The following is a 15668-nucleotide window of genomic DNA, read 5'->3' on the forward strand; positions in this document are numbered from 1 at the left end:
TGGATTTCATAGGGACAATCTTCAGGGAACAGATTCTGGTACAGTCTTGGACAAGGATGTGGAGTGGGATGGGCATAACTTAATTAAAACTTTTAAATGTTTAGACATATGATATGTAGGCCACCATTTGTACTCTTTCCCCTAGACTGTACAAATATTAAGGTCAGGCCTATATTTAAAAAGCTACCACACGGTAATATAATTATCATTAAACAATTAAAGTAACACTAAATATGTTTAAAAGCTTTGTCCACCCATAAATATCGGGGTTAAGTTAATATGCTTATTAAAACTGTAATCTGTAATATTACAGCTATGAAAGACACATGCTCTTCCTGAATCAGAAGCATAAAACTAAATTCCTACCATATCCAAACCCTTCCAGTGTGAATCTACTAATTATTTAAGTTATATTCCCCTTCCACATAGGAGGGTGTTAAATATTCCACATTTTTATTTACTCATTATGAATTTTTATATGCACTGCTCTGGCTTTGGAAATAGCTATAAATATATATTGGAAATAACTATAAATATTATAAATATATATACATATATTTATAGTTATTTCATATATATACATGTATCTTCTATTCACTGTAAATTGCTCTTATATCCATTTAGCCCCCTTGAAGCCAATACATTCTTCTTTCATTTTGTTTAAATTTAATGAACTATTTTTCTTGATTACAATTTGTGAATTCAAAGAACTGCTTTGAGTTAATTGCCATCTAAGCCAAGATGTAAAAGTCTGATGATGCTAGTATAATAAAAAGTGATTTATTTGTGATAATGATACAAATATTAAAAAGCTCCAGCAGCAGTAGCAGTGAATCATACTTGCCCAAATACATAGTAGAACATATCTACTTTCTTACCTTATAGTTATGATGTTATGTAATTTTAGTTGATTCTTTTTTTAAATTCATTTTCTTTTTCTTTTTCTTCTTTTTAAGGATTTTATTTATTTATTTGACACAGAGAGAGAAAGCACAAGCAGGGGAGCAGAAGGCAGAGGGAGAGGGAGAATCAGGCTCCCCACTGAGCAAGGAGCCCCACTGAGCAAGGGCCCTAAGATCATGACCTGAGCTTCAGGCAGATGCTCAACTAATTGAGCCACCCAGGCATCTTTTAGTTAATTCTTAATATTGAAATTCTCAATGTGGTTTCCTTTTGCCCCACATGAAGTTTAGAGGCATTTTTAAAATTTATTTTGAAGGCGAGGATCCTCTCTCATAGTGAAGGATTTTCCATTAAATGTATCAGAAAGATTTATTTTACTACTAAATATCTAAGAAAGGTACAATGCCCTGTTGTAAGGTGAGAAAGCTAAGCTTTATTCAGGCTTCATATTATACACTAAACAGTAGGCTCTGACAGATGACACTGACCTTCTAAGCTTCCCACACTGTGGTCCATGTGAGTTTGGCCTAATTTTTAAAGCTAAACTGAGATCTCAATTTTAATGTTGACAATGTGAAACATAGAATAATTTTATAATTATTTCTGGAGAATAGAAAGCATTTTCTCTTCATAAACTAACAAGTTTGGAAATAATCTAAAAAATGGAGACAAGATTCAAATTCAAAACTTTTCAAATGTTTCATGTTATTAAAAATAATTTTAGATTTAGTTTATTTTCTAGAAATGGTAAAACACATGTTCTCTGATATGAACTCATCAAACCAGATGTGGAGAGGGTTGCATCCAAAAGCAGAGAGATTAATCAAACATAAGGCTACTAAACTAAAGTCCTTCACTCTATCCCAGCCCATTTCACATTCCCTTGTTTCCTTTAAGTGAGGCTTTTACCTTCCATGCATCCTAAAAGAGATTCCCCATAAAAATCTAAAAAGCAACAGGGGAAAGTACCAGATATGATAATAAAGCAGAAAGGAAAACTTTGACATAATACTTGAAAATTACTTTCTCAGAAAGAAGGATATTATTTTCTCTGAAAGTAGAGAAAAATGCAAAAGATCAATAAAAATGAGCCAAAGACTTTAAAAAAAGTTTAGGAAGTTAAAAACACCAATTGAAGGAGTTCTACAAAAAGAGAAGCAAGAAAAATCACAAACAAAACAAGCCAAGAAAACTTTACAAAACATGAAAGAATGAACGAGTGCCGAGCATAATGGATCAAAGTAGATCTACTCCAAAGAACTTCCTCATGAGAATATAGACTACAAAGATATATTCCTGAAGAAAAATAAAATCACATGCAAAGTAATCAGGAATCATCCTGAATGCACATTTAGACAGTAACAATATGCAATAAAAGGCAATAGAGAAATACTTAAAAAATTCTGAATCGTAAACATTTTAAAACTAGAAATCTATATCAAGAGAAGCCGAAGATCACAGTTGAAGGTAGAATCAACATTTGAAGTCTCAGATTGTTTATTTCCCTTGTACACTCATTAGGGAATCTACTAGGTGGTTTATTCCACCAAACACATGCAAACACCAAGAAAGAGGAAGACACAAGGTATAGAAAATGGAATATTAATTACAGGAGAGAGGCATCAGGCCTCTGCAGAGTGGTAATAGAGGTAATACCAGGATGACACCTGTGTACCTATAGAGAAGGCAAACAGTCCAGATGGAAGTAGTCACATGACTCCAAATTAGATTTCTTCAGAAAGATAAAACTGGTGAAACTTTTCTCTGGACGTCTTGAGAGAAGAGTTAAACAATTGGTGAAAAGTTTTAAAGTGTTAAATTTGGGAAAAAAAAACAACTAAACAAGAAAATTATTAACTCCAAGAAAACAATTTTATAAAAAGAAATAGAAAGAAAGAAGAAGAAAGAAAAGAAAGAAAGAAGTTACAATTTTTTTAAAAAAGGTTTATTTATTTATTTTAGAGAGAGAGTGAAATTGGAGGAGCAGGCAGGGTCAAAGCAAAGAATCTCAAGCAGACTCCCCACTGAGTGTGGAGCCCAATGTGGGGCTCAATCCCAGGGCCCTGAATCATGACCTGAGCTGAAACCAAGAGAAGGACACTCAACCAACTGAGCCTGTGTATTTATACAACTAAAATTACAACACACCTATACTGGAATGTTGGGAGGGATGATAAGAAAAAGTGTGTGTGTGTGTGTGTGTGTGTGTGTGTGTGTGTGTGTGTGTTGGTGGGGTGTGGTAGAGAAGAGCAGGAAGCAAGAAAGATTAATGAGTAATACCAAACACTGGAGAAATAAAAAGTAGTAACAAATATAATGTAGAGATGTGGAAGTAAAAGCAAAATTAAAAGCTGAAAGAGATAAAAGTGAAAAATAGATGGGGACAAGGGAGAAAAGGGACTGTTTTTCATTAAAAAAAAACTATGTAAAATGATTTATCTTTTTAAACTAGAGCATGCATCACTTTGATTAAGGTTAAAAAAAAAAAAAAGCCAGCTTAGTGTTTTTAAAATTGCATGTCAAACCCATTAGTGAGTAATGAAATTTATTTAGTCACTCTCTGCTTTAACAACATGAAATACAACTGGAAGGAATAATACAGAAAATATCAAGGTAATATAAATCGTGTTATCAATGCAGTAAAGGTGTGTTGTTTTGTGAAACGTGCCTGGGTATATATGAGTGTGTATGCTATGTGCATACTGTGTCATAATGTAAAATGTAGTTCTTAGTTGTTATTTGAAAATACACTTCTTAATCTAATTCTCTAGTTATAAAAAGGGAAGGAGGCCCAAGAAATTGTTGACTTGCACTTACAATAGCAGACACACCTGAAAACAGAACTCCTTTTACAAGAAGGTTATTTACAGTATGACATCTTTTTAATGTAATGGAGTGTCCATAGACTATAAAATTCAAAGACCCTAAATTAACATTCCAGGCTTACGATTTCACTGATTTACCAAACTGTTGACCTGTACAGTTTTCTCTCATCTCTTTTCTGTTCTTTTTTTGTGCAAATCACTTATAACATGTTTATTCCTTTATTATCATTTTTGAGACTTCCTAAGGAGACAGAGAAAAGTGCATAGACTTAATCCATCATGATTAAACAGAATGCTGTCTAAGCTTTTTCTGTTATGTCATTATCAGAAAGGATATACTACCTGAGGGATTCTGTTGCTAATCAACTTTACCATTTGGGATAATATTTATTCCCTGAACTTCAACTTCCCATCCATTAAACAATGAGGCTGGACTTGTTTCTTTCTCTCTTCAGAATCCACATTTCAAAAGTCGTAAGTATTTCATATGTTTTATAACACATCCGTCCTCAAACCCCATTTTTACATTTTTAGAGTCAATATGTCTTATAACTTATATAATTAATAATGAATCTCTCTTAGAATTTCATGAGGAATTCTTTCTATTTTTCAGAAAAGCCACACTGCATTGAAGGTTTGTCTTACCAATTCACAAGTTTTCCCTACAAATATCTTTTATACCAGATATTTTTCCAGCTACTCCCTGACCTCAAGCAATAACTGAAAAATTGCCAAACCATCACTCTAAATATAATCGCTAAGGTAGTATTTTGGATCCTTATGTTAAATGCGGAGGATATTCGTCATATTTTATGATTTTTTTTAAACAACTTTCTGTTTGAGGAGCTTTTCTAGGAGGCCTATCTATGATAGGAGCTGGAAACTTGCTTATATAGCCTCCTTAAAGCTTGGCTCTTCCAGTCAAACACTAAATATTTATTACTTCTCACACTTTCTGTAAATCAAGAACTCACGAGCAACTGACTAGTGACAGTTCAGGCTCAGAGACCTGCAAAAAGTTGCAGTCAGAATCTTGGCCAGAACTATAATCATTCCAAAACCTAACTGGGGCTAGAGCATCTGCTTTCAAAGTGGCTCATTTGTATACCCAGCAAACTGGTCATAGTTAATTGTAAGGAGCCTCAGTTCTCTGTGAAAGCCCCTTCAGTGTTCTCACCACACAGTGGCTAGCTTCCCATAAAGCAAATAATCAGAGAGAAAGAGACAGGCAGAGAGAGCCAGGGAGCCAGAAGGAAATTATTCTTTTCATTATCTAGCCTCAGAAGTCACCATAGCACCATTCCATCCATGTTCTATTTGTAAGACATGAGTCACTAAGTCCAAAACATTTGCAGACATATTTTAAAACCACCATTCTTATTTTTTTTTGTTCTGCCATCCTCAACAACCGACTTGCATTATGAAGATCAAGATGGCTCATGGATTTATAGTCATCTACGTCTTTATTTTAGCAGCGGGAAAGAGAAGAATACTCGGCAGAATTGTGTGCCCTTTACCTTTTAAGGAAATTTCAAGGAAGTCTCAGTGAATGCTTCTATTTAGGCTTTGGTGGCTAGAACTCTGTTGTTCCCTCAGCTGCAAAGGAGGCTGAAAAATATATTTTTTTTATTATTTGTGATAATATGCTTAACTAGGCTTTGGGGTTCTGTTATAAAGAGGGTGATGAAAGTGGATGTTAGTGTAGGCAACCAACATTCTCTGCTCAGAGAGCCAATAAATTAATTATTAAAAAACAATCAAGAGACTTCAGTTCTGAAGATGGGGGAGCCCCATTCCTCCCAATGCCTTCTTCTTACAACTGAAAAAAAACCCTGAAGATATCTCCAAAAATAAGCTTAGGAAGACTCTGAGAGGTGGAAATTAGAAGGTAGATTGCCTAGGGACACAAGAATTGGGAAAGAACATAAAGATAAGTTCCCTGGGTTACTTCCTTATTGTTGCCCATATATCCCAGTCAAGGCAATACAGAAGGCTCTAACTTGGAATAGACAAAAACTCCCTCCAGAAATCTTATTCTCCCAAGACAAAGGACTTAGAAAAGGGTGGCCTAATATCAGAATGTATTCTTGGCAAAAAGTGCCCTACTCCAGCCAAACATCAGTGTATACATGGCAACCCCATTCCTTTCAGTTTCATTCTGGAGCTGAGCTTTAGCCTCCACAGACATCAGGAGATTGAGCAAAGGAGTGTGAGTCTGAGCTGAGCAGCAGCTTCTTGTATCAGTGTGTTCCAGGGTAGCTGAGCTTCCATTCTTACAGCAACAGAGAAGTATCAGTTAGCCTTCCACTCATTTCTATATAGATGTCATAAGGGCCCACCATGGAACTCAGCTACTTCTCTTATTTCCATCTGCCACATTCCAAACTTAGAGGCAATGAGAAATCTCACTTTTGCTGGGAAGATATTAGCAGGAGTTGAGTTTCTAACCCAACCACCTACAGAGGCAGTATGAGTATGAATTAGTGCCCCATTTTGCAAGTAGTGGTTTTGGCAGGGTCCAAATGAGAAGTTGAATTTATACACCCACCTAACACTATGGCTATCGCTTAACAGGGAACAGTTTACTTAAAATCTTAAATTGGAATCAGTCATAACATAATATCCAAAATGAGAAAGACACTTAACAGATACAAATCCCAAGATAAATCAGTTGCTTGAACTATCTGACGAGGATTATGAAAGCCTAAAAGTGCTTTGACAGTTACAAATCCTTTTGAAACAAACGAGAAAATGGAAAATCAAGGAAATAGAAATTATAAGAAGAACCAACATAGAAATATGAGAATTATATAACTGAAAAATATAATAACTGAAATTAAAAACTAACTAGATGGGCTCAATAGTAGAGTGAAGATGCCAGAGAATAGAATCAAAGAACTTGAGAACTGGTGAACACTTCATTTGAATTTACCTAATCTGAATATCAGAAAATTGACAAAAAAAATTAGACTCTCAGTGACCTGTGAAAGAATAACAAAATAACTAATATTCATATATTTGCATTAAAATAAAGGACAGAGAAGGAGACATTGACAACATAGATACTTGAAGAAAGAATGGATGAATGAATATTCCCCAAATATAGTGAAAGACACATACCTATAGATTCAAGAGATTGAGTTACCATCAAATATATGTCTGAAGAAATCAAACCCATGAATATGAAAGAAAGAAAGAAAGAAAGAAAGAAAAGAAAAGAAAAGAAAAGAAAAGAAAAGAAAGAAACGAACCAAGCTTAAAATTGGCTGGAGAGCAACCACCTTACTTATAGAGAATAACAATTCACAAGACAGTGGACTTCTGAACCATGGAGGACAGAAGAAAATGACAGTTTTTTAAAGTACTGAAAGAAAAGAACTGTCAGTCATCAATTTTACATCTGGTGAAATAATACTTCAGGAGTGAAGAGGAAACAAAGACATTCCCAGATGAAAGAAAACTAAAAGGAAATCTCACTAGCAAACTTATCTTTGAAGTATGGCTAAAGGAAGTTTTCTAAAGAGAAATAAAATGATAACAAAAGAAGATTTGGGACTTCAGAAAGAAAAAAGAACATTGGAATTTGGGTTAAAAGGAGGAGTAAACTCATGAAGTGTTTTTTTGTTTGTTTTGATTTTTTTCCCTCATGAATTTCCTAAATAATATTTGATGGTTGTAGCAAAATTGTACCATCACCTAGGTTGTACCCTTTGTATGTGGAGGAAAGCCTTAAGACAATTATATTTGAAAAGTAGGGGTATTTGGACCTAAAGAGAAATAAGCTTTCTATAGATTTTTGAGATAAAATATACAAGAGATAAAACTTCCATATTAGTAGACTGTCATGAGTTAAATGTGTATATTGTAACATCTAGAGAAACTAAGATAGACTATACTTTTGGTCATAAAATAAGCCCCAACAAATTTAAAAGAACTAAAATCATACAGAGTATATTCTCTAACAGGCAGCTAAAGCAGTGCAGAGGGGGAAATGTATAGCATTAGATATTTAGGAAAGAAGAAAGTTCTCAAATTAATAATCTAATGTCCTTTCTTAAGAAGTTAAAAAAAGAAGAGCAAAATAAATATGTAGAAGGAAGAAAATAGTGAAGAGGAGAAATCAATAAAACTGAAAACAGAAAAATAAAAATAAATAAAAAGTCATTTCTTCAAAAAATCATTAAAATCTCTAGCAACACTGACAAAAATGGGAAGAAGTCACAAATCATAATATCAGGGCTATAGCTACATATCCTGCATCCACTAAAAGGGTGGTAGGAGAATAATAAAAATACCTTTACAGTCACATCTTTGACAATTTAAAAGAAACATCAATTCCTTAAAAACCACTAACTACTAAAACTCAACCATAATGAAAAATACAAACTGAATAGTTAGTCCTATGCTAAGTAAAGAAATTAAATTTGCAACTTAAAAAGCTCCCAAAAGGAAAAAAAAAAGTCAAGAAAAATATCTCAATATCTCAATTCAAAGTGTAACCTGAATCAAATTGAGCTGTATTGTGATTGCAATCCAGAGCTTCATTAGTACAGCAAATCTTTTTAATTAGTGTTGCTTGTTTCAAAACAATAAAAAAAATAAAAAGAGCAAAAACATTTCTCTACAAAAAAAGAAGAAAAAAGGAAAGTTGCATTATTGATGTGTTATGTTTCATTTCTCCATGTTCTAAAGAATAAGAAAGGTGTTTTCTTGATTCACAGGGGAAATCTCTGTATCTGTGAGCATTGGAAAGTATTGTATGACTTAAGTGAGGAATTTTATATTATTGAAATTATCTTGAAATACACTTTAAAAATGTACTTTATTTTTTTTAAGATTTTATTTATTTATTTGACAGAGAGACAGAGAGAGAGGGAACACAAGCAGGGAGAGTGGGAGAGGGAAAAGCAGGTTCTTGCTGAGCAGGGAGCCCGACTCGGGCGCGACGTGTGAGGCTGGCTCCCAAGACCCTGGAATCATGACCTGAGCCGAAGGCAGAAGCTTAACGTCTGAGACACCCAAGCGCCCCTAAAAATGTACTTTAAAAGAATATTTTTTGCTTTGATATTTTTCTAGATATCATTGTCCACTCTATTTGTGTCTAATAGTAGTGATTTTTTTGACACCGAGCAAAATACCTAATGACGTGATGACCATATTTTTTCACAGTTCTCTAATTTTATCTGTGTTCTTTTCTCTAAAAGGTATGCTATTCATATCATACTTCCCCTGGCTAATAACTCATTCTTCAAGATTAATAAGTCTTGTCCCTTAAATTGCCTGTTTCTTTGCTCCCATAGTATCCCCTGCAAATCTTTGATGTAAATCTGTTACATTTGCCACCATTGACACTGCCATTTTAACAATGCTCTGAACGTCCTTCCTTCAGGGAACTAGTCTCTTCCCACCTCACAAATCAAAGATTTGATAGTTACTGTTGTGTATCACTATTGTTATTATCAGGATCCTCTTTGGCACAGGCATGTTTTCAGGATTGGGTATGTAACCAATTCAAAATTAATGTGATTTAAAGAAGCAAATGTTGAAGCTTCTAAGATGGGGAAGCTCTCCTTTGCTTGTATAGGAGCTGTAGGAAGAGAATCTCTCCCTTTCCCTAGATCTCTAGTATGAGGATGTGAGGTTTCTTTCTTTCTTTCTTTCTTTCTTTCTTTCTTTCTTTCTTTCTTTCTTTCTTTCTTTCTTTCTTCTTTCTTTCTTTCTTTCTTTCTTTCTTTCTTTCTTTCTTTCTTTTTCCTCTTTCTTTCTTTTCTTTCTTTCTTTTCTTTCTTTCTTTCTTTCTTTCTTTCTTTCTTTCTTTCTTTCTCTTTCTGTTTTTTAAGATTTATTTATTTATTTGAGAGACAGAGAGTGCATGAGGTGGGGAGGGGCAAAGGAGAGAGAGGGAGAAATTTTAGCAAACTCTGTGCTCAGCGCAGAGCCCCACAGGGGGCTCGGTCTTTTATTGATTTCCTTGCCATTCTTAGCAAGAAGCGGTGGCTTTTTTTTTTTTTTTAAAGCAGCTCTTGATTAACATTTTAAAAGTTTATTTAAAAAATATTTTTAGGAGGCCTGGGTGGCTCAGTCCTTAAGCGTCTGCCTTCGGCTCAGGTCATGATCCCAGGGTCACGGGATTGAGCCCAGCATCTGGCTCCCTGCTCATCGGGAAGCCTGCTTCTCCCTCTCCCACTCACCCTGCTTGTGTTCCCTCTCTCGTTGTGTCTTTCTCTGTCAAATAAATCTTAAAAAAATTAAAAATAAATAAATAAAAATACTTTTATATCTTTTTTAAAGCTTTTTATTTCCAATTAGTTAACATACATTATTATATTAGGTTAAGGTGTATATTATAATAATTCAACTCCCATTCAACTTCCACTTCCAAACATCACCCTGTGCTCATCACCTGTTTAACCCATCCCCCTGCCCACCTCCCTTCTGCTGACCATCAGTTTGTTCTCTATAATTAAGAGTCTGTTTCTTAATTTGTTTCCCTCTCTTGTTTTTTTTCCCATTGCTTATTTGGTTTGTTTCTTAAATTCCATGTATGTGTGAAATCAAATGCTATTTGTCTTTCTCTGACTGACTTATTTTACTAAACATTATGCTTTCTAACTCCATCCATGTCATTGCTAATGGCAAGATTTCATTCTTTTTTTACGACTGAATAATATTTTAGTGTGTGTGTGTGTATCTCACATCTTCATCCATTCATCAGTCAATGGACACTTGGGCTGCTTCCATATCTTGGCTCTTGTAAATAATGGGGCTATAAACATAAGGTACATGTATCCCTTGAATTAGTGTTCCTATGTTCTTTGGCTAAGTACCCAGCAGTGTGATTGCTGTATCATAAGGAAGTTCTATTTTTAACATTTTGAGGAAACTGTATGCTGTTTTACACAGTGGAGGTGCCAGCTTGCGTTCTTACCAAGAGCACACTCATGAGTGTTCCTTTTTCTCCACATCCTCCCCAAACCTGCAGTTCTTTGTGTTGTTGATTTTAGCCATTCTGATGGGTGTGAAGTGATACCTCATTGTAGTTTCAATTTACCTTTCTCTGATGATAAGTGATCAGCATCTTTTCATTTTTCCCTTGTCTATCTGAATGTCTTCTATGGAGAGACATTTGTTCATGTGTTCCACCCATTTTTTAATGGGATTATTTATTTTGGGGGTATTGAGGTTTATAAGTTCTTTATATATAACCCTTACTAGAAATGTCATTTGCATCCACTTTCAAGCTCATTGCTTAGCATTTAGAGGGCAATCAATAAATATTTTTAAGGTAAATAGCAAGAGAATAGCTTTTTAACTTTGAGAGGAAAAACTTATATTACTTGTAAATTGTTTCATTTTGTTGTTTAACTTTTAATTAAATATGTTCTTTACTTTCAGGAATCCTGTAAAGTACAGGAAGCTTATTCATATGTATGGACAGTAATCATAACATTCTCTCTCTCTTTTTTTTAATTTTATTTATTTATTTGACAGAGATAGAGACAGCCAGCAATAGAGGGAACACAAGCAGGGGGAGTGGGAGAGGAAGAAGCAGGCTCATAGCGGAAGAGCCTGATGTGGGGCTCAATCCCATAATGCCAGGATCACTCCCTGAGCCGAAGGCAGGCGCCCAACCGCCGTGCCACCCAGGCGCCCCAACATTCTTTTTTAATACAACTGCTTCTCATAGAGAGTACTCCCCATTTATCCAATAGGACAGAACTAAGTGTCAAGGATTTGCAATATCACTTGGGATACTTTTTATCCTCTGAAAATAGGTAACCGATAATAATTTAATAGAGAATGATATGTGAAGCCTGTTTTGCACTAGTCAGCTAAAAATAAGTAAACAAACAAAAATTCAAAAGATAAACATAAAAAGTTCTTTGTAGAGCTTGATTTAGAAACTGTAACTATAGCCAATACTCTACCAGGCCAAAAAACATTCTGACTCAACATACATTCTTATATAAAGGTTACTATATTAATAAATCTGCAGGTCAAACCAATTTTTAAAAGCATGTCTGTATTAATCTCAAGGGCAGAGGTATTTTTTAAAAGTCTTTTTGACTTGCAGATTTTAAAATTTCATAACTCTAAGAATATATGTATTTCTGTACATATATGTAGAGTTTACTGTTTACATATTCTTGTACATTTCATTTTAACCATTTTTATGTCAGTATCTTGTGCCTCTCATTATAATTTATATTTTTTTCCTTAAAAATAGTCAAGAAATATATCTCAATATAAAGTAAAAACAATTTCTAATTGCCTTATTGGANTTGCCTTATTGGACACTTTCCAGTACCATCTACTTAGTAATCAATTAATTTAATCAGATTCACCCTCTGGTTTAAATGTTGAAAAATGTCTTTTTAAGAATTACAGTAATTGAACTGATTCATGTGCTTCCCATATTTATTACAGCTTTTAAGTCTGTTTATCTACCAAATGTTTTAGATTAAGATAAATCATAAGAGGGTCTGTTTATCAAATCAAATATCTGGTATCTTCTGTTAGCTTAATGAGGTTGGTCTCTGAAAACAAACAAACAAATAATCAACAAAGACTATTCTAGCAATCCCATTCTAGTTAAAAAAAAAAAAAAAGGTTTATTTTGATGCCCCTAATGCAGATCTTAGTAATTACTGCTACTTTCTATTAAATCAAGCACAGATGATTTATAAGACATCTAAGGTTTTAGTGAATAAAATTTCAAAATGAGGACACAGAATGCTCTTTCCTGACATGTTTTTATGATGATATTGGCAGGTCTTTAATTTCCTTCTGAATTTTTAATACCCAGAGTTTTGCTTCATTTTTTTTTTTTTTATATGCTGAATTCAAGCTCATAGCTCATGAGCTCAAGTTCTTGGATTTGGCATCAGGCACCACTCTTAGATGGTTGACTTTTATAGATCAAGTATTGTTTCCCTCACCTTATAACAAAATATTTCATACATAGCCAACTTGTGCCTTTAGGATAACTCATCTATCATTTAACCACAGCTTCTAGTGACCTCAAATACTCTACAAAGCCCCTTACTGCCCATCTCTCCTTATCTTCCATCAGCTGGCTGTAATGGAAAGGCAAACAGCATTTGTTTCACAGGCAGAGAAGAGGGAAGCAGTCTGGGTTAATTTTCTTCTCAGCCAACTAGGTAGACTGCCTGCTGGGTTCCAGGCTTGCTTTTGTTGAGACTGGGGGTCTGAGTGGACAAGGTCATTTGAGTCAGGGACTGAGGTAGTCAGCATTGAAGTGGAGTGACTTCTGTCTTACTTTAGCAAGCCCCTTGATTTAACCATCCCATCTTTCTTTGAGTACCAAGAGATGAGTCCTCACTCTTACTGAAATAAAGTTAAATGAATGCACAAGTAGAAGAGGAAGGATATGGGGGCAGTGGAATGGAAGAACATAAACAAAAGATCCAAACAGAGAAGTTTCTATATAGAGACAGAAAACTTAAAAGCATCATCTTTCTCGATGACTTCATAGGCCCTCAAAAATCCTTCCTTTGTGTTTACTAACTATGGGATCCTGAGCAAGCTGTGAGGAATAAAGGGTAGCATGCATGTAAAGTGCCTAGCACATGGAAGATGCAATGATTTGAACTGTTCTATATAGTCACACGATAGGAATAACATTTTATAGTAGCTGCGAAAGAAAGGTAACTTATTAAGACAACTAAAGGGGGTGTGTGTGTGTGTGTGTGTTTGTGTGTGTGTATGAATTTAAAGATATGGAGTTTCATTGAGGTCTTCATAGATCCCAATCTCAAAGGTGGTTATAAATGGATGCCTTGCCACCATATACTTAGTATTTATTGTTCTAGGACTATGGCAAATCTAAAAATGAGGGTAAGTAAAACTAGAGAAGAAACAGATTTAGTATAAAAATAATTTCCATTAAAATAGCTTGCACATATTTGATGATAGATATTTGTTAGTTGATTAACCTAATATTTAGCACCAGAAGAGTTAAAAGGTTAAGGAAACAAATATAGAAGTAAGGTTCAAGCTTGGAATGGCCTTAATATTGGCTTTTTATAATGTGTATGAAAACTTATTTGTCATGAAGTGACAGAAGTGACAGAAAAGGGACTGAGAATCCGAAAACCTGAGTCTTACTGTGAGTTTCAATTCTGTAAAGCATGATCAGAAACACAGAACCAAGCTCTCCCTACTTACTTCTGGTGTCTTGTTCTGCCCACCCCAAACACCCCACTCCACTTTGTACTTTTTTAGCTTTTCCAGTTCCCCATGAAAATTCTCACTAAAACCGGGAAGCAGTCAGAATTATTCCCACTGGTGCCAACCTACTTTGACTTGTAAGGTTCCTAACTACCCCTCCCATATATTACCTCCCACTTAATACTCTTCCTGTATTCTTCCCTGCTGTGTTTTGCTCTCCACAAGCTTTCAATTAATCTCCATTGAGGTGTTAACTGATAACCAAGGTGTTAACTGAAGTGTGAATTCTCTCAGGATTATTTAAATTTTGAAAGCAGGCTCTTTGAAGACCCAAACATTCAGTAATATAGAGAAACTGAAAGGAGACTTCCCTGTGATTAATACATCAAACCATCACACTTAGTGGACTTTTATTCTCACTACTAACTTGCCCAGAAACTTAACCTTAACAATGGCATGGCTTTAGAAGAATGGTAGAGGTTTAAAGAGGCTCTGCTAGTAGTTGTAGTAGATGAACTGAATCAGACCAGATCAGCACAAGTGCACTCACTCTATTTCTTTTGACTTAGAGCATTTCAAACCTGCAGTTTGTTGGTAAATCCTGGTCTACCTTCAGATATGGAGTTTGATACCCTATTAGAGGCTTTTCTCCCAAGATAAGTACAAGCAGTGAAAGCCAGATGTGAAGAGATTCTATGAACATATCAGGGTCAGCAATGAAATACATGCATCTGGGGGGTAAATATATACTTATGTTGAAAAATATAATAGGTGCTAACGTTGGGGGGTGGAGGAGTGTTAGAGCATTATCCCTCATCAAATATTTTATAGCAAATAACGTACATCTTTTTTAAAAGGTAGCTTACAAAGACTAGAAGGTAATTTTCAGTTTAACAATTATAACTTCTGCTGTGCATTGTAATTTCATCTAAGGCATATTTTTTCTGCTTTTCCCATTAGATTAAAATTTTAAAAAAAAGAGTGAGGTTTTTAAACATGTTAAAATATTCTCATTGAATCGAGAGTAAAATACTTCAAATTTTGAGGTAGAGAGGTGAAGATAGGGATGTAGGGGGTTGAAGGATAGGGAACTGAAAGAGGGGTTAGTGGAGGGTGGACCTATCAATGGTTGTCTAAATGATGTCTTAAGCAAGATATTGCTTCAGAATATTCTGAAGTACATGATATAGCCAGCCGTGATCAGACTGAAATAAATGTAATGGAGAATTAGTATACATCAGTGTTTTTAAAGTTATCAGATGTGAGTTTATATCAGTCAGGGAGTCTATGAATTGCACTTGTAGATTCTCTTTTCCCCCCTTCATTGATGTGGAAACAGTGGCATTTGAGGAAAATATCTTTTTTTTCCTTTCATTTAATTTATATATTATAATATGCATTTAAAATCCGATATTTACAAAAAATAGAAATCAATGTTAAGCATGCTGCTTGATTCTTATTTTAATACAGTTTGAAAAGTGTTACACAAATGTTATTTGAGATGGAAATAGAAAATATGAGTGGAAGGTACTGCTGCTATTCAACTAGCTCCTGAAGTTTTGGAAACTACATAAAATTTTCAAGGGTCATAGTTTTGGGAGATACAGTTTTAGTGAAGTAACCTCTAATAAATTCAAACAGAGGTGCATAATGTTATGATGGTCTTTTAGTCTTCATAGATCTCCTGATTTACATATAATATTCACTTCACCTAACTCCTCCCAGTCTGTGGGAGAGATTCTCTTCATC

This window comes from Ailuropoda melanoleuca, chromosome 5 (assembly GCF_002007445.2).
Source record: "Ailuropoda melanoleuca isolate Jingjing chromosome 5, ASM200744v2, whole genome shotgun sequence".
Taxonomy (NCBI): Eukaryota; Metazoa; Chordata; class Mammalia; order Carnivora; family Ursidae; genus Ailuropoda; species Ailuropoda melanoleuca.